At 39.7% G+C, this 20,135-nt stretch overlaps 1 protein-coding gene and 1 long non-coding RNA gene across 2 annotated transcripts in view; one reads left to right on the forward strand and one right to left on the reverse strand.

Annotated features, from left to right (window-relative positions):
- The window catches only part of OSR1 (odd-skipped related transcription factor 1), a 365,031-nt gene that overhangs the window by 246,854 nt on the left and 98,042 nt on the right, over nucleotides 1-20,135 (forward strand).
- LOC140601688 (uncharacterized) lies at nucleotides 2,485-4,805 on the reverse strand. Its single transcript, XR_012004690.1, has 2 exons — nucleotides 4,357-4,805; nucleotides 2,485-2,723 (listed from the first exon to the last, which is right to left on the reverse strand). It is a non-coding gene; the product is annotated as an uncharacterized lncRNA (long non-coding RNA).

The following is a 20,135-nucleotide window of genomic DNA, read 5'->3' on the forward strand; positions in this document are numbered from 1 at the left end:
TGCTACAATCAGAATTGCTACAATTTGCTTTGCTCATTTTAGCAATGATCAGATTTTCATGAGAATCAGGGAAGGAAGATAGGCCATTAGAAGTACTAAAGAGATAAAAAAAAGAGGAGGGTTCCAAAAAATGGAAAGTGAGTTGACATTAAAATTATCTTTACGACTATAGATCTTTGTAAAAAGCATCATGAAAAAAATGGGAGGCAAACTAGTTCTACCATTTAGTATCCCTATCACATTGACAAGACAAATCTACTGGTTTTTTCATCCATGAAATGGGCATAATAATACTTACCTGCCTTGGGGCACCTGGATGGCTCAGCTGGTTAAGTGTCTGCCTTCAGCTCAGGTCATGATCCCAGGGTCCTGGGATTGAGTCCCAAGTCAGGCTCCCTGATCAGTGAGGAGTCTGCTTCTCCCTTTCTCTCTGCTGCCCGCCCCCACTCATGCCCTCTCTCTCTCTCTCAAATAAATAAATAAATAAATAAATAAATAAATAAATAAATAAATACTTATCTGGCTGTCTACTTCAGAGGTATGTGTGCACATAGAAATCTGAGGAGGTATTATTTTTTAATAAGCTTTGTTCTGTGTAGAGCAGACATAATTAGCCCTAACAATGATTATATGAAACATTATAAGTAAGAAGGACCATGCTCCCTAAATGATGGATGATCTGATTTTCAACTTTAAGGACAATCAGTTTCTTGACAATCTTAATAGATCTTTTTCTCTCTCATTCTCTTTATTCTTTTCTTCTTTCCCTAGGAAGAATTTAGGCAATGCCCACAGTAACATGGTCATTGCATTGTATTCATCTCCAAAGTTGGCATCGAACTACAGTCAGTGGTTGGACTTTTGGCTGACTTATCAGTTACCAGGCATTAGAGAATGATGAGTGTTTGGGTAAAGAGGATGTACTCCACAGTGGATTGTGGGGAGTAAATATAAAAGGGTAATAATAATGGTCCTTAGCCTTGAGAGATTCCAGGTGGTTCTCTAGGGAGACATTGTTTAATCATTTATTCATTCAACAAATATTTATCAAATCCTCTCATGTGCCAGGCACTATTCTAGGTACTAAGAATACAGCAATGAACAAAATTTGCATTTTAGGGAGACCTGACCAAAACACATAAAACAAGAGTATTTAAAAATATAATTAATTGCTAAGTTATGTGGTCTGGAGGATCCGTGCTATAGGAATGAATGTAGGAATGTTGTTTGCATTCTGCAAACTTCAAGGAATTACATTTTGAACTGGAGTTTGAAGTTTGGAAGAAATCCTTCAAATGGTAGGCAGGAAGAAATAGAAGGAAAAGACTCAGTTATTTTGGAGACATGGAAGAAACATTCTTGATGTAAATGGCAGATGTATTTTGGAGAGGATTGAGAAATTTGGAGAAAAAATGTGGGAGATGGAGAAGCTTAATTTTAATAGGCTGGGAACAAAGGGCCATGGAAAGTTTTGGGTGCAGTGGCAGTAGGGTGTTGGGGATATAAGGGTGATGTGATAAACATTGTCATTAAAAAATATGCATTTGGTGCATTAAAGATTTAGGCCACAGAAAGAATTGTACATGCGTTGTCATTCCCAAAGTTCTACTACATGCCATGAAAAAGATTGGAAATCATTAGGACAATGGTTCATTTGTAGAACAGTGATAAGTCTGGATAAAAAAAATAATAATAAAAATAAATCTCCTGAAGTCCAGATTATTTAATTAATTGAACAATCTTATTGTGAGTCCTACCTAGTTTATGCAGATATGTATAGCTCTACACATCCACCTTTTTTTTTTACACATCCACCTTTGTCACATTTGTATGTGGGTCCGTTGATGTGGATTTAATGAAATGATTTATGATTTGTTTACTTGGAGTCACCAAGTCATGTTTCTATTGAACACCAGGGACTAACAATAGGAATTTCAACTTCTTAGGAAAAGCCCCTACCACACACAGAGAAAAAGGGTTTGTGGTATCAACTTGGAATACTTCTTTTGCTTGATCCAGTGGCCAAGGGCAAACTAGTGACCAGGCATTATTTTCCAGAGACACTTAAGGAACCTATCATTGAAAAGCTAATCACACTCTATTGAGAATTTAAGCCACAGTGGCCATGTGTTTATAAGCCTTCAGTGTATTCAAGGAGGAGGTTTCTTATGCCACTAAAAACTAGGACTTGGTTAGGGATAATGTGGTTCAGGTTTTCCAATAATTGTGTGGAAATTCCCTGGGTGAAATGTATGGGTCTGGGAAAAATCAGAATTGACAATACTCAATGACTTCTGATTTTCCAATCCATCAGAATGCCCGGTGGTGTCTCCTTAGCTATCTGCTCATCAAGCTTTAAGTTGGTAAAATCCTTAGCAAATAAAACAATGCTTCTCACTGTGTGCTGTCATTGAAATCTAAAAGGAGTAGAATGTGTGTTTGGTCAATGGAATTGGCAAACAGATCAGGCTTCTGGGGCATCTGGACATTGTTCATACTGAAACCTTTTATTTGTTCATTTAGAAACGAACAACCAGGAAAGCTTCTGCATTTGGGAGATGTTTGCAAAACGAGTTCTTTCAGGTTGGGTTTGGCTACAGTCCCATGTGAAGCAGTCACACTTCTTACTTCTTATTCAACGGATTGTGGATAAACCAGGAAAGTGTTGGCTCTTCAGATTGTTTGATCTTTGTTGCACTGCCCATTTTTGCAGATTCTGACATCTGGAATGTAAATTAGAGCTACACATTTAATATTTCTGTTTAATGTTCATTATTGGTCTCCCCTGAAGATTGTTATTCAGGATTGGCTGCCAAGGGCCTGCTATTCTAATTGACAGAGTTCTTACCCGGCACTGTAGATATTCTCTCTGCCTGAGTAGACCAAGAAAGGGATAATGCACTTCTGCAATTTTCATTGAAAACAGTAAATCATCAGAACTGTGTAAGTTGACATTTGTGCTGAGCATTTCATAAATGTTTATTGAATGTGCCATTCTAGAGGCTTCTAGAGCATTTCTGAATAGAAAATTCTTATTTACACTCTAGGAATTATGGAAAAATCAAAAACCCCAGACACATCATGGTATACATTTTGTTTCACTCAATTCTGTGAAGTTTAATCAACAAATAAATACTAGACAAGCATCTCCAGATGCTATTGGGAATGCAAAGGGAAAGAAGGAATAAGTTTTCTTCTTAAGATATTGTATTAGTTTGCCATAACAAAATGCCACAGAAATAAAAACAAATACCACATAATCAAACAACAGAAATGTATTTTCTCACAGTTCTGGAGGCTAGAAGTCTAAGATAAAGCTGCTGGCAGATTTGGTTTCTTCTAAGCCTCTCTCCTTGGCTTTTAGACTACCACCTTCTTGCTATGTCTTCACATTTTCTTTCCTCTGTGTGCCATTTATGGTGTCTTTCTGTGTGTCCTTATCTATTTTTAGAAAGATACCCATCATATTGGTTTAGGGCGCACCTTATAAATTTCATTTAACGTAACTACTTCTTTAAACTACTTATTTAAACTAAATACAGTTACATTCTGGGGAACTGGGGGTTAGACTTCAACATGAATTTTGGAGGGGGACACAATTTAGCCTGTTAATAGTACTGTTTAGTAGTAGATGAGAAGCTATACATGGAATGACTATTATACAAACATAGAATCAGCCAATCATAGGAGCAGAGTTCTATGGAGATTCAGAGAAGAGTGTTCCCATCTGTTTGGAAGAACTGGGGAAACCTTTATGGATGAAATGGTTTTGAGATGGATATTGAAGAACAGATTTTAAAGAACAAACTCAAATTGAATTATATGAAATTGATGTTTTAAAAATCAAAACAGTCAAATATCAGCAAATTCATATGGTATAACAACATATTTCTTTTCATACTACTGGTGTAGGGGAAGGATTGGCAGGCTTTTTCTAGAAAGAGCCAGATAGTAAATGTTTTAGGCTCTGTGGGCTATGTGGTCTCCTTCACAACTACTTAAATCTGATATTATAATAGGCAAACATCCATGGACAATGTGTAAACAAATGAGTGTGGCTATGTTCCAATAAAACTTTATTCACAAAAACAGGCAGCAGACATAACGAGTAAGTGGAAGAGTCAGAGTAATAACATAGATCCCCCAACGTCCACACTAATGCCCTTTCCACTATGCCATGCTAATTTTGTTTCTTAGGAACTAGCAAGATTCTAAGATTCTAAGTATATATGAGAAGGTGTTTTAAAAAAAATTTAAAAAATCTATTTGATAAAATAAAAACTAAAAGTACCCCCATCCCCTCAAAAAAAAAGGGGGGGGGAGCCCAGATTTGGCCCTGGCCCATAATTTACTTACCCTTTCAGAGGGGAAACTTTAAATTTCCTAACTCTTCAGTTTGCTGAAATGTGTCTTCCTTGACGCTTTCACACCCCTGCGCCAGGCATGGAGTTCCTCTTCTGTGACATGCTGATCCCCTCTGTTCCAAAGCAGAGCCTTCCAACATCCAGAGACTGGAGAGAACAGAAAATACCTTGGCTCCAACTCAATGTTGTCATGTGGTAACAGACCACAAACCTAAGCCACTTCCGCCTTGTCCCTTAACTCTTGGCACATGTGTGTTTTGTTTCTATTTTATTGGCTCCTGAGTGGAACTGCAAAAAGACTCGTGGCCTCCTTTTATCTAGCGAGGGAAAACAGGCAACCACCTCTCCTCACCACGTTCTTGGTATCCCTTTTGCAGAAAGGGCTCTTTCACAATATCAGATTTTTCCAGATGACTGAGAATTTCCAGCAAATACAAACAATCCATTGTGAGCAGGAGATGTACTAAATGTACAAAGATGCTTCTGTTTTTCACAGAGAGGACACTGACAATAACGTCACCCTCTAGGGAAGATTCAGTGGTATCACTGGGGACCCCTCCTCTATTAGTTCTTTACAAGTATTTATAGAGTGGCTACTGCCCCCCCCCCCCACCTTTCTAGTTCTGGAGATAGAGCTGTGACCAGTCAAGGCAAGATTCTTTTTTTCATGAAGCTTTCATTCAAAGGGAAGAAGGCAGAAAAGAAATAAGCAGAAAAGTATATAAATCGCATGATCCCAAATGGTAATTGTCATTTATAAAGAAAATAGAACAGGGTAATCGGCTGCAGATTGAGGGTGGCTAGTTAAGGAATGGTGAAGGGATTTGAGCAGAGTAGGGGGCTGGCCATGTGATGAGCTGCCTCGGAGCATTATAGGCAGGGGCAATAGTAACGTAAGGCTCTGACTTGAGATCAGGTGTGATCTTGGAACAGCATGGCCAGGACGGCCAGAGTGGAATGAACTGGAGAGAGAGTAGTGGAGAGCAAAGTTGGAAATCTGCTGTGAGGCTTCAGGACACCCTGAATAGCGGGATTCTGTCCCAGATCCAGGTGGCCTCAGACTGAATGCTTTAAAGTCCTTGTGTCCCTTTCATAATTTTTTTTCTTTTCCTTTTCTATCAAGTTGTCTTAGCTTATGCTCACTCTTTTATGCCCTGACTCTAATCTTGGGATGAGAAACTAGGTAATTAGCCTTATTAAAACCTGATGCAGAAGATGGAATTGAGCTCCAGTGAGGGTCTGAGAGATTCTTCTGATTAAGTTTCTGGAGAGTTTGAGAGTCCCTCAGACACTCAGTGCCTTTTCATACTGACCTCTCAGCTGTGTCTCTGCTAGTTGAGGCTGCTGAGTGTCTGACTTCTGGGTAAGAGTGAAGAAGCTGTAGGAACACAGTCATCTTCCTTTATAAGTGCATTCCTGTGTCTTTAGAGAGAAATCTAGTAGATTTCTAAAGGAAAATCGTTGTCACTTAAGTAATTGCACCTTTCTGGGATTCCAAATAAGCAGGAAAGACCACGGTAGCTGAATACAGGGCTTAATGTCCACTTTGTTCTCCTCCTTCCCTTTTCTCCTTGAGTTTATATGAGGATTTATCGTAGAAAACATCTTTTTATTTCTTCTAATGCTGTTAGTAAAAGAAGGTGAACAATAAAATCATGTCTGTTCCTGTCTTTATGGAAGAAGCGGCAGTTGGATAGGATATGATTTCCATCGGGATGAGGATGATGATGTTGAAGGTGAAAAGGTTTGCAGTCCTTAGAGCCTGAATGTCTCTGGGCTTGAGTATCCTTTCCTGTTGCTCTTTCCTCCCTCATACTCTTGCACCATAATGTTATACCATGGGATCCTGCCAATAATGTTTTTTCCTCTGCAAAATCAGTTTTTAGAGTTCTGTTTTCACTGTATATTTTCAGAAGCACTGAAGACCAGAATACTGTTTGGCAGGACCAGCATTGATATTACCACCAGGTGCAGGAGACAGCAGCCATGAGTGACCTCAGGGACACATCATAACCCTACTACATCCTCCCCATGCCCTGCCTGCTCTGAAATCCTATCACAACAGCTATAATATCTGACTTCAAGTTTTTGTCTCACATTAAAATGTAAATGCCCAGGGGAAGAGTAATGCCTTACACTTTCTCTACACATTTATCCCTTAGGGGGAGTTAGATACTTTACTGACATTAGGTTTTTATAGGAGGAAGAGAGGAAAGTGTGACAACACTAGAATGCCTGAAACTCAGGAACTTGGGGTTGAGATTGGGGGTGGTTTCTGGTGCAGGTGAAGGGGAGATTTGAAGGAGACGGCTCAAAAAGAGAAGCAGCTAGAAACACCGAAGACAAATTTGGCTAACTCTACAGTCATCTAAAGCTCTGGCCTCAGGAAATACCATTAGGCTGTTTCCTTCCTTGGCTCATCAGTTATGGTCTCTTTGCTTTATATTGATTTCCTACCCTCTGCCCAAGGCACCATGTCATAGCCAAGGACCTGTATCCATATGCAGTGTAATTTGCTAAGATTGCTGAGTCCGAGTTTCAGAATCATCTCAAGATTTGGTGCATTTGTTCTGTTGTTTGCCTCCCTTTCAATGCATATTATAAATAAAACCTATCCCAACACGGCTGACCATTTTCTATTCCTACTGTCCCCTCCTCCATGCAGGTAATCCTTTTCCAAGTCACAAAGCTCTTCCCTGCCTCATCCATCTCCCTGTCTTGGGCTGGTTCTATAACTTGCACCCTACATTACCTACCTTCAATGACTTCTCCTTGACCATTAATCCCAGATGTGGAATCTTGTCAAATCTTATTTAAAATCAAAGTACTCTTTATGCAGCCACTAAATCTCCTTCATCTTTCATGACAGGGATATATCAAGGAAACTCCATTCGATTTGTTCAACATGACCTCCTCTGCCTGGTTCCCTGCAGCCTCCCTTTAATAGAGAGTGGGCTTTTCCAGGTGTTCTCCTTCCACATCTTTTAAGAATGCTTCCAAGAACTCATCTACTACATCCCTTCTATTCCTAAACAAACCAGATGTTACCATGCTGATCTTCTATCTCCCTGCTTGTCTTAAGAGGGATCTTAAAAGAAATATGAAGGATGGATCTGGCTATTTTCAAATCCTTGGGAATTACTTCCAAATAAATGAATTTCAGTTACTGCCTCTTTACCTTGTCTGCTCTTCCCATGATTGTAAATTTCAAAAAGAAAAAAAAAAAAGGGAAGAAAGAAAACCAAAAAGATAAATAGCCATGTGTTTTCTACTGCATTATATGATGTACTTATATTTGGTCATAGGTTTTTGAAGTTTACCTTTAGGTCAGTTATGCTCAAATGTAAATTTGAGGTTTGAGGCAGCTCAATACATTCCTCTCAATATATAACATGCCTCAGTTCAGAACCAATTGAGAGATGAACATAGGTAACCTAGAATAAAATATCACCTTTAACACTTTGAGTGAGCAGATTGATTTTCTACTGTTTTAATCCTGTATTAGATACACTTTTTAAACTCACGTCTCTGGAACAGTTGGATAATCACAAGTTTCCTCCCTCAGGGCAAAGCCTACCCCACAGGGTGAAATATATTCTCCTAGCAACAAGTAGATCCCAAAGAGAGGAGAGAGATGCAGGGTGTAAGCCAAGTTCACTGCTCAAGAAAAACATTTCTCCCTAAAGAGTAGAATACATAAAGCATGGGGGAGGGGCCAAGGCAAGAATTCCTTGATATGGAGGTTCAAATGGTGGAGAATAAGGTCTCCAGCAATGTCAGGTTGAATAAGAATTAGCTGTTTGTTTTAAATTGCAGATTCCACAAGCCCAATCTTGATTTGAGATCTGTATCCAAATATATAAAAGAATTCCAAATGATCTGATGCAAGAGGTTAGTGAACCCCACTTTGATGAGATATTCTCCATAAAAGGGATTATATAGTCGAATGTTTTAGAAACACTGGATTAAAAAAATTAAATACATTTCTTTCTCGATTTATAGTATTGTAAATGTTTGAGAGGAGAGCACGTGGTATTTTCCAGACTTTCTTTGACCATACCTATTAATGACTCAAGGGACGGTACTATCTTGCCTTACATAGTTTGAAAAGCATTGAGTTGAATGCCACAACAAATGGAATAACAGTTATAATCTGTACTGGTTAGAACACACCTGAAATTCACTTTTATACTTTAAGAGTGTAAAAAAGAGGAGCTAAAAAAGAGGAGCAGGTTGAAAGAAGAGCAAATAGGATCTTTAGTTGTTTACTAATCATATCACCTGAACAATAGTTGAAAGAGACCTAAGAGACTCATAGACTAAAATGGAAGCTCAAATATGCATATCTAAAGTCACCCCCCTTGTCAAGACCCCACCAAAGCCACAAGGAGGAGATTCAAAGAACTGGAAAATAAAGAGGAAGACAACAATTGTATTTGGAAGCTGGAAAGGGTACAGAAAATCGTAACTGAGCTAGCAAACCAAACAGCTGAATCCCAAACCAGAGTGGTTACCTATCACAGATTCCTCAGAATGCTCAAGATGGACAGCTTCAGTTACCCTTGAACAGGACATAGTGGTGGGAACAAAAATAAATAGAATTGGGTAAAAATCACTGGCAAAGCAGTCAGATTTTTTAGGTCTTCTAAAATCTGTGCCACTGGCAAACTGACCCTCCCCAGGCCTACAGAGTACTAGATGTTTATTCTCTGAAGAGGGTAAAACAGAAGAATTTTGAATTGGGGGTTGGCTGGCACAGATGTTGGTGTAATTGAAGATAGAGTGTCCTGCTGAAAACCAGGAGATAACCAAGTTCTATACATAACAACATTGAATGCTGAGTTCCCCAGTCCTTTCCCTTCCAGTCCCAGTGAGTCTCCTAGGATACAAATGCCCTAAGCAGGAAATTCAAAGAATATACTTCAAGCAATATGATTATCCCCAAAGAAAAGACTAAAATCAAGGCTTCCCCAGAAATAGCCAGCCAGATCACCCTACAAGGGAAGCTCAAAGTCAACAAACCCCATTCACAAATGGCTGCTATAAGATTCCCAATTCCTCATGCAGTTCCAGCACCTTACTTCTCCCCATTAAGAGCCAATATCTATTTCTCCTCCTCTTGAGATTGGATGGGATTTCGTGACTACCTCAATAAATGGAATGTGTCGCATGATTTTGTATAAGAGGTCATAAATGGTGATGTGGCTTCTGCCTGGCCCTTTGTATCTCTGGATTATTGACCTTAGACCCTTGCCAACATGCTGTGAGGAAGCCCAAACTAGCCCACATGGAGAGGCCCCCTGAAGAGGAACTGAAGCCCTCAGCCAAAAGCTAGCCTCAATTACAAGATCCATGAGTGATCGATTCCAGCCCCCACTCTTAGAAACTTTCAGCTGAGGTCTCTGACAGTGTGAAGCAGAAAGCCCATCCTTGTTATGCTTTGTCCAAATTCCTGAACCACAGGATCCATGAACATAATAAATGGTTGTTTTAGACCACAACACTCTGGAATAAGCATTAATTAAATATTTAAAGAGTTACGCTTAACAATAATTATTTTGGAAGTCACATTCCCTAAATGTTTCAAGATCCTTAGGGGAAGCAATTTGCCATCTAGGAATTTAGAAGAATGATGTTTGTGTGTATATGAGGAGCAGGGAGATCAGATTATGATGGAAGGTAAACTGGTACAGTAAGTACTCCGTCTGTTCCAAAATTCTCTTAAGAGCTTTTATGGAATTTTAAACTATTTTCCTTTTTCTTTGATATTAAAAAAAAAACATAGAGGATGAGACATGAACTCATTACAAGAGTAAGTTTTGGGATTTCATAAAATGAGGAGAAAGTTTTGAATAGGCTGAATAGGAATTCAAAGACTACCTATAATACATTCCAGAGCTCAGCAACTTTTTTTTCATATTGCCTGCTGTTTAGGATTATATTCATCACTGCTGCATTCAGTTACAGGTGGGGACATTATTTTGGAAACCTCTCTTTGTATTGTCTTTGTAACCTAGATCTATTGCCCATGACGTTTTAGCTATTTAATAACTCTACTGTTCCAACAAAACGTCCCCAAGGAGTACTTCAAGCTCCCAGTGTCCACCAACCTAAGCTCTCCATAGGAGCAATGAAAAACCACAGGTGCGAGAAATCTAAGGATTCTTTCTCTGAGGGGTTCTCTTCAGTCAGTTCTGTTTTTGTCTTAAAATAGATCCTAAGCTCTAAGGAGTAGTTAATCTTAGAAATTCAGAAATGGAAGATTAACCCCCAAAGATTAAGTGATTATCTAAATATGTTAATTCCATGTGATTGTTAATTTATTACCTTCTATCCTCATGGTGAATGACAACCGACCTCGCAAACTTCGTAACAATTATTTTCATCAGATGAGAACAAAAATTTCATTGTGAGTAAGGAAAATAGATATCTTTTCTCCAAAATGAAGAACAGAAAGACAAAACCGTGCTCGTGTAGCTTATAAAAGGTGTGAAACATACTCTGAAGTTATATGACTCACTCATGTGGTGTGACATTTTTCATTTGGAAAAATGTTTTCAGCTTGCACTTACTGTAAAAATAGGATTCTGATATTTATAGAAATGAAAAATCTTTATCAGCCTTTCTCCTCCTAAAGAGATTTAGGGTTACTGAATCACTGGCAAGCCCTATTAAGTCAAGAGATACTTGCTGTATGTTGATTTTTGCTAGACTTTTTGATTGGTTCTGGAGAGACAAAGGCAAGTTAGATGTTCAATGTGCCTTTGAAAAGCTTACAGTCTACTGGGGAGGTAAAAACAGTTAAAATATAAGGTAGAAAGTGAGATGGACCATATGGAAGGTAGAGACATATTGAATGGGAGTGAAGAAGAGGGAGAGAAACTTTGTGGTTGGTGGTGAGAAAGGATGGTGAGATAAAGGGGAAGAGAGAGAAAGGCAGTTTCATGATAGAGGTAAGCTCGAAGGACCCACAGAGGATTTGTTCAAATGAACAATGAAGATTGAATTTGAATGGAACATCCAAACTAGATGTACATCAGTAACAGTGGGGTCCTTCTAAAAGGGGAGATTCCTAGATTCTACACCAGATTTAAAGACCCAGTTCCCATAGGGGAGGATATGGGTTCTATGTTTTTTAAAGGCCCTTCTTGGGACTTTCACTACAGCTAGATTGGAGAATCTCTGGGCTAAAGTGAAGGGTTCGTAATGAAGAATGTTGAAGATGAAGTTGGAGAATTTGGTTAGTGCCAATTCTTAAAGGGCATTGACATCCAGAATGTATATGGGTTTTAGTCTTGTTAATGGGGTGTCAAGAGAGACCTTTGAGGAATGAAATCAGAATGGTGCTTCAAGAACAGGGAACTCCTGGTGTGTCTAGGATGGATCAGGAAGGAAGGAGACCAGAGGTATGGAGAGCAAGTAGGCACTACCTATAATTTCTCAGGACAAAGTAATGAAAGCATGAACTTTAGGAGTAGCAACAGCAGGGCTGGGAAGGAAAGCATGGGTGGGCTTCTAATCTCACTCACTCTTGTCATTTACTTGAGTTCCTGTGTCTCTTGCTTTGATGTTGCCTCCCATTGAAGATGCTCTCAGTAAGCCCTTAGATACTCCAATCCAAGTTCTTGCTTTCAGGTTAAAATACATTGTGCTTAAATGTATGAGATTGCATTCGCTGTCATTATTTTAAGGAAAAAAATATGTTAAGGCCATTGAGTCCTCTGGACTGCAGGATGCTTAAAAATGTCTCAACTCTGGATACAATGGATTCTTTGCCAAATGAGAAAAGGCGAAGGATGTTGAAGCTGTTGAATTTTTGTATGTGCCCAGCACATTGCATAATTATAAACAGGCATATCATAATCATGTAAAAGATCTTGATTATTGATTTGAGCTCCATTTCTGGTTTCTGAAACTTTTGATTCTGTCCCTTGATTCTCTATGGAAGTCAAGGAATGTTCTGCTCTATTTCCTCTCTGATAATCCTTTCTCCCCTCACCCAGCCAATTCTCATAGACTTAATGATCAATCACCTGATTACTCAGATCTCAGATCTCACAAAGTAGTTCCTTTAAGGAGTAAGAAGGAGTCTGCAAATTCTCGAAGGAATCACCTTGCTTTAAACACATTGTGTCTATTTGGAAAAAAGCTGCAAATGTTTGGCATATTACTGGCCTTTCACATGAATTGTTGCAGTAGGTAGAAACAGGTATTCCTCGTTTCTCTGTATAAAGGGACATAAATAAAAAAGGAAAAGTGAAATGCTATGTCCTTTTATTTACTTATAAATTTTTAAGTTTTTATTTAAATTCCAGTTAGTTTACATACAGTATAATGTTAGTTTCAGGTGTACAATATAGTGATTAAACACTTCTATACAGTACCTGGGAGTCATCACAAGTGCACTCCTTACTCCCCATCACCTATTTTTTTCTTTATTTTTTTAAAGATTTTATTTATTTATTCATGACAGACACACACACACACACACACACACACACACACACACACACACACACACAGAGACAGACAGAGGCAGAGACCAGGCAGAGGGAGAAGCAGGCTCCATGCAGGGAGCCTGACGTGGGACTTGATCCCTGGTCTCCAGGATCACACCCAGGGCTGAAGGCGGCGCTAAACCACTGGGCCACTGGGGCTGCCCTCATCACTTATTTAAACCATGCCCTCACCTGCCTCCCTTCTTGTAACCATCAGTTTATTCTCTATAAATGAGAGTCTGTTTCTTGGTTTGCCTCTCTCTGTGTGTCTCTCTCTTTTTGCCCCTTTGTTCATTTTTTTTTGTTTCTTAAATTCCACATGTAAGTGAAATCATGTGGTACTTCTCTTTCTCTGACTTATTTCACTTAGCATAATATTCTCTAGCTCCATCCATGTTGTTGCAAATGACAAGATTCCATTTTTTATGGCTAAGTAATATTCCATTGTATATATAGACCACATCTTCTTTATCCATTCATCTATTGATGGATACTTGGGCTGTTTCCATAATTTGGCTCTTGTGGATAATACCGCTATAGACATAGGGGTGCATGTATCCTGTCAGATTAGTATTTTTGTATTCTTTGAGTAAATACCTAGTAGTATGATTGCTAGGTAGGGTAGTCCTATTTTTAACTTTTTGAGGAAACTCCATACTATTTTTCACAGTGGCTGCACCAGTTTGCATTCCTACCAGTAGGGCAAGAGGGGTCCCCTTTCTCCATATCCTCACCAACATCTGGTGTTTTCTTATGTTGTTGATTTTAGCCATTCTGAGAGGTGTGAGGTAATATCTCATTGTGGTTTTGATTTGAGAGATGCTATGTCCTTTAAAAGGGAAACATCAGAGGAGGACAAAAATTATCTGTCTCAAAAATGTATTGGTTTAATAAATTCAGTTTAAGCTTAACCCCCAAAATAAAAAGAAAAATTCAAATTAATCTTGTGAAGAACTTAAAATTACCTACTATGATCTCTGGTGCGTGTAATGGACTGAATTGTGTTTCTCCCCAAATTCACAAGTTGAGGCCCTAGCCTCCAGGACCTCAGAATATGACTATATTTAGAGAAGGCACCTTAAAAAAGGTAATTAAGTTAAAATGAGGCTGTTAGAGTGTGTCCTAATCCAATCTGATTGTTGTCCTTTTAAGAAGAAACGTAGACACACAGAGATACTAGGGATGCTCAAAGAGAAGGGGATGACCATTTGAGGACATGCAAGAAGGTGGCTATCTGCAAACCAAGCAGAGAGCACAGGACCTCTATCTTGGCCTTCCAGCCACCACATCTGGGAGAAAATCCATTGGTATTGTGAGGCTGCCCAGTCAATGGTACGCTGCTATGGTAGCTCTAGCAGACTAACACAGTGTCCCGTGCCCAAGGGAAACTGAAGGTTCAGGTGGGAGGCCTACCATGTCCAACGCAAGAGTGAACTCATGGCACTTAGTATGAATGGATCTGCCACCCGAACCATTGAGTATCCAAGATCCAACTGGTGGAAACCAAGAGGAACAGGTATTTTCAGGGTCTATCTCCTTTCTATCAGATATGTTCATGCTGAAACACTAGGGATGGAAAAGACTAAAAGGAGATGTTCAGAGTCTCTATTTGAACACCTGTGTCGTAGCTGAGATGAAATGGAGATTGTTGATAATGATCATTTTTCGGGTTGTAGTAGACTGTGCCACATGCTTGGCTTTCTTTTGGGGAAAATTCTTTTTTTGGTGTCTGAGCTCTTACCTCCCTCCCCACTTGACCTTGGGAAGTCTCTTCACATGCATTTAGCTTTAATCTCTTTGCCCCCGTTCAGTTACTGTGTGTTTCCATTGCCACTTTGTCTTACCTTTCAGAATGTCCCCTTGACCCCCAAGCCCACTTTTTCCCATGAAGGTTTCCTTCTTACTGGCTCTACAGCTATGAGCCCACCCCAGCTAGCTAATTAATGTGCACCAGTAATAGCAAGTTCCATCAGATCTAGGACACTATCATCGGAATACTCAATAGTATTTTATACACCAATAAAAAAGAATAAATGCTGACAAACTATAACACATTATCAATTGTAAGGAGCTTTAAATTTCAGGATAGTTCAAAAGTAGTAGTAGTAGTAGTAGTAGTAGTAGTAGTAGTAGTAGTAGTAGTAAGCCTCTTAGAATCAATGACATGAGATACATAAGCATAAAAATACCATCACTTAAGAACAATGACCAATTTTTTTTTTTTAAATATCGCATATTGTGGTAACCAGCTGAGGTCAGCTGAAATTATGCTGTTTCAAGTTTGTATTATGTTCACTTATTCCCCAAAACATGGGGGAGTGGCAGGGATGTTCAAGGTTTGCCCCAGTTTCTGTGACTTCTGGGCCACTTATGTCCCCATGCTCACTGCCCACCTGCTTTTGGGCTACCCTTTGCTTCTCATGACCCATGCTGTCCTCTTTTCTATTTCCCAGCTGACCAGAGTGTCTTTTCCTCCATATTTTAAAAGATTTCTTGTGTTTTATTTTTATGTGTATTCGATTTTACTGTAGGATTGGGGTAACAGAGGTGGTTAAGATTGCAGTACTTAAAAGTCTTTCGCCCCTTAGCACAAAGAATATCCTTTTGGCTGATACCTCCTCATGATGTCCCCCAGCCATAGTTTGGTTTTCTTATCACCTCCTCCTTCCCTCTCCACTGTTCTCATCCACCCTCAAATTTCTCCTCTGTCCTCAGAGTAGCTTAGCTCTTGCTCTGACTTCCTGTCAGCTTCAGGGATTCCGTATCTTCTTTTTTCAACCTAAAGCAGCTGGTCAATCTATTCACCCCAGAAAGAAATAATGGTGCCCCCCCCCACCCCAGGAGACAAAAGCAGGTACATTCCCTTGTGTTTGTTGTTTGTTTGTTTGGTATAGTAAACAGACAGTAAAATTCACAGATCTTGTATATTGAGTTTGATGAATTTTGACAACTGTATCCATCACCAAAAAGTCCCCTGTGTCCTTTCCAATGAATTAACAGCCCTCTTTCCCACAGGCAACCACTTCCTGATGTCTATCACCACAGATTAATTTTGTCTACTATTGAACTTTGTGTAAATGGAATCAAACAGCATGTGCTTTTTTTGTCTGAATCTTTCGCATAACACACTTTTGCGAAGTATTCTTCTTGTCATTGCGTATTTGGTCGTTCATTCATTTTATTGCTGAGTGTGATTCTGCTCCATGAATACAGCACTATTTGTTTTCTGCTTCTCTTATGGATGAACTTTTGGGTGTTTTTGACTTGGAGATATCATGAATAACGCTACTATGAATATTCTCCCCCAAGTCTTTTTGCAGAGTTCTGATTTGCTGTTGTGATTTTAAAACTTACAATGCAATTTCTCTACTGCCCAAGAAATACGTAAATTTCCCTAAGCTCTCATTAAAATCTACTACTAATACCACATGCAGTTTCCCAGGACAAGCTAATGAAGGCATGAACTCAGGGTGAATGCTATCCCAGAGATTTTCATGAATACCGAAACTTGTGGCTATTGTGTTTGAGACTGTTTCCAGAAGCTCTGCCCGTTTCTGAGTGATACTTCCATTATTGGAGATTGCATGATCACCCTTGCTATTCTTGAGCTCTTGTTAGCTAAACTTAGTCTGGATAGATTTATTTACTTCTTTTTTAGATGGTTTGACATCTCTCAATATCTCAGTCCTCATTCCTGTGTCTTTGAGGTCCGGAGGCAGTCAGATTTGGATACTGTTTTTCACAATCTGTGATGAGAAATTTCCAGACCTAAATGGAGCTTTCCAATGACAGAATTGCTAAGATTCTGTTTAGTACCATGCTCACTTAAGCTACCCATCACCTTCCTATGAAGAACCTAGCAGTTCTGTTTTTGGAAAGCTCTATAGTCTGAGTTACTTTGCTTTCCCAGCTCTCAGTTTCCCCCTCTGTATTATGGAGCTATAACCGTGTCATTGAGTTGTGGTGAGGAATACATGTGACTAATGATATATGGGAACCCAGGAGTACTCCGGACTTTGGGGAGGCCTCATCTTGTCTCTGGCTAGTCTCTGCCCTCTCAACCCCTTCTCCACCCTTCTCCCTGCTTCCCTACACTCCAGACTGCAGCATCCAAGCCACCTTCCTTGGCAGGGACTGACTAGTTTGGACCAAGGGAGATACTAGTAGGGAATTGGGGGCAGGGAGGACATGAAAACCTGGGTTCTTATTCCTCTGGAGACTTCCAAGGCTGGGGTTTACAGTGACACCACACTTCCTACTGAGCTCCACAGCTATTGCTCTGGCTGGATCCCTTCTGGCCTAGAAGTTGTAACAGCTTCTTAGTACATATAGTCCCCCAGAGCTCCCATTCTCGGTTGATTCCTTTAATTCTCATACCTTTGAGCATAGTCTTTTTGTTAAAATCTCTTGAACTACTCCTTTAAGTGTGCCATCTGTTTTCTGCCTTTTTTCAGGGCCTGCGAGGGATGGCGGTAGCCCCGATGTAGTTTGCTACTTAAGAGACTGTCTCTCAGTGCAACCTCGGAATGTCTTAGGCAGAAGAATCCACCATTCGGAACCTGGCTCTGTGCAGGCGTAAAACATTTTGTTTATGTGGTGAAAATAAGGAGAATGTCATTCTTGAAAAGAGATTTCTTTTTTTACTTTTAGCCAAACTCTTTCCCTCCCTCCCCTCTGACACACACACCTTAAAAAAAAAAAAAAAAAAAAGGATGCTCTGGCTCATATTTATGAGGGAGTTAGGCATGCAGTTCTCCTTTCAAAGCTCTTCACATGGAAAGGAAACTGGCCCTGACATTTACACAGTCCAGGAGAATTCCAAATAGAATTTGGACAGATTGGGAAGTTACCATCTTGAAGTGTGCGGGGAAAACAATCCTGGTGGGAAGATGTGGTGACATATATGAGACAACCCATGGATGTCAGGAATGTGCTGCTCTGTATGTGCCTCTGCACTTCACAATCCAATGGGATTGCCAAAAATATGCATATGTTCTTTATGATATCACATGAGAAGTCCGTCCAATTAAAGCACTCCACAGTAAACGCAAGGAGTATCATTTCTGAGTCTATTTACGATTGCTTAATGTCAACAAAAGGGTCTTTTAAACGCAGCACATTCCTTAGCCTGCACTCGCAGATCATGCTAAACACATCCAAATGCACAAACTATAAAAGGAGGAAGAGGCAGTACCGGCACACCAAGCTCTTTGGTTTCTGCATCTGGCCAGCGTCCACTGGGAGAAATGTAAGTCAGAGTTTACCACATGGATTACAAATGTGCTGAATTGCAAGAATGATTATTAAATGAAAATATCCATAGCACCTGCAGCTTGTCCCAGAAAATTCCCCCAGGGTATTGTGGGTGCTTTTTAAATTTTTTTTTTCTGAGGGGGAAAAAGTAAGACAGGGCGAGATGCAAATGGGAACCCCAGCTGCTTCTAGTAGCAGCTCTGTAAATGTTCCTGAAGGGCTTGCAGGGGCAGTTGGGGCGGTCCAAGCTGCTTCCATTCCCATCACGAGCCTGGTGACCGAGGGGCGACGGGAATATCATTAGTCTGTTTCCTTTGAGGTTCGGGTGATCAAGAAAATGAAAATAATAATAATGTAAATGGCAAGGACTTTAAAAAACAAAGCACATCAGTGTGGAGGGAAGCATGAGCTGGCTTCATAGTTCTGGCCCCCAGTACTGTTTATTCTGTCATAGGTCAGGGCATCTTTTAGAAAGAGAAAATGGTGGCTATGTGGATTTTTGTTGATTTAATACATGATTGTGTGTGTGTGTGTGTGTGTGTGTGTGTGTCTATATCACACTCTGCCCATATGTAATATTTGGCCATGTTTCAGTTAGCTTCTATGTGTGTCTGTGTGTGTGCACATGCATGTGAAAACAAAAAGAATAAAATTAGGAGAAATTCAGTGAAGTGGTTAATTTCTGGAATGTGAAATCAGAATACCTAAAGTCAGTTACTACCTACCCTTGTAAGTACCTGGACAAGTCACTTTACCTTTCTCAGCCTCTTCTTCCCCGTGCATAAAATAGGAATGATTATCAAACCCATACCCCTTTCACGGGTAGATATAAAGATAAAATAAGGTAATTGGTGTGAAAATCCTTTGCATATGTTACGTTGGTAACTAAATATTGGTTGTTTTTACTAGAAAGAATTCCTTGCTGCTAAAACTCGCACACCTAAGTGTAACTCTTATCAAAAGTATCAGCGTAAACATGGTTTACACATACCTGAACATTGGAATCTGACCAGAACACTTCACCATGTAGGTGACCTTTTTTGGGGTTATCTATTACTAAAGAGAATGCATGCAGCTAAGTTTCTTTCTAGGATTGGAAAATCAAAGGTAAATTGATGTAATACATGTTTTTTACCTTTTTTAAAAAGTGAGCTTTCATAACACAAATGTGACAGAGATTTTTTAAAGAGGTTTAAAATGGGGGCACCTGGGTGGCTCAGTCCATTAAACATCTGCCTTCAGCTTAGGTCATGATCTCAGGGTCCTGGAATCAAGCCCCATATCAGGCTCCCCGCTTAGTTCTCTGTCCCTCCTCGCTGCTCATTCTCTCTCTCTCTCTCTCAGATAAATACATTAAAATATTTTTTTTTAAAAAATGAGTTTTAAAATAATAGTGTTTGTACTCTCGTCCTGCCTCCTGCCCCTCCCACCCTCTGTCATCAAGTGCTGATTCCTGAAGGAGATATCTGGTGATCCTGAGCTGAGGTATTAGTGGAGCTGATCTGGATAATTGGTGGAAGAGAGCTGACATGAGCCTTAAAAAAAGCCAAATGGACTTAGCTTATAGAAAAGCCAGAGGAGGGGCACCTGGGTGGCTCAGCGATTTCATCTGCCTTTGCCTTTGGCTCAGGTAGTGATCCCAGGGTCCTGGGATAAAGTCCCGCATCAGGCTCACTGAAGGGAGTCTGCTTCTCTCTCTGTCTCTCACTGTGTGTCTCTCATGAATATATACATAAAATATTTTTTAAAAAAGAAAAGAAAAGCCGGAGGAAAGGCAGAGACATGGGGAAAAGGTAAGAGCCACTGATTTTTGAGTTTGGAGCATTTTGGGTCATTTTGAGATACTGAGAAAGATATTTGGTTAAGACAGTCATGCCACAATGAGTGGAATTTTGGAAAAATAATGGCTGAAAGCAAATTTTGAAGATTATTTTCCTGTACATTTTGCACTGCCAATGCCCTTTGCCATTTTCTCTCAGACTTTGGGAAACAATTTAAGTTGTTTGCAATTTCTCTTGAA

Source organism: Canis lupus, chromosome 12, assembly GCF_048164855.1.
Source record: "Canis lupus baileyi chromosome 12, mCanLup2.hap1, whole genome shotgun sequence".
Lineage (NCBI taxonomy): Eukaryota > Metazoa > Chordata > Mammalia > Carnivora > Canidae > Canis > Canis lupus.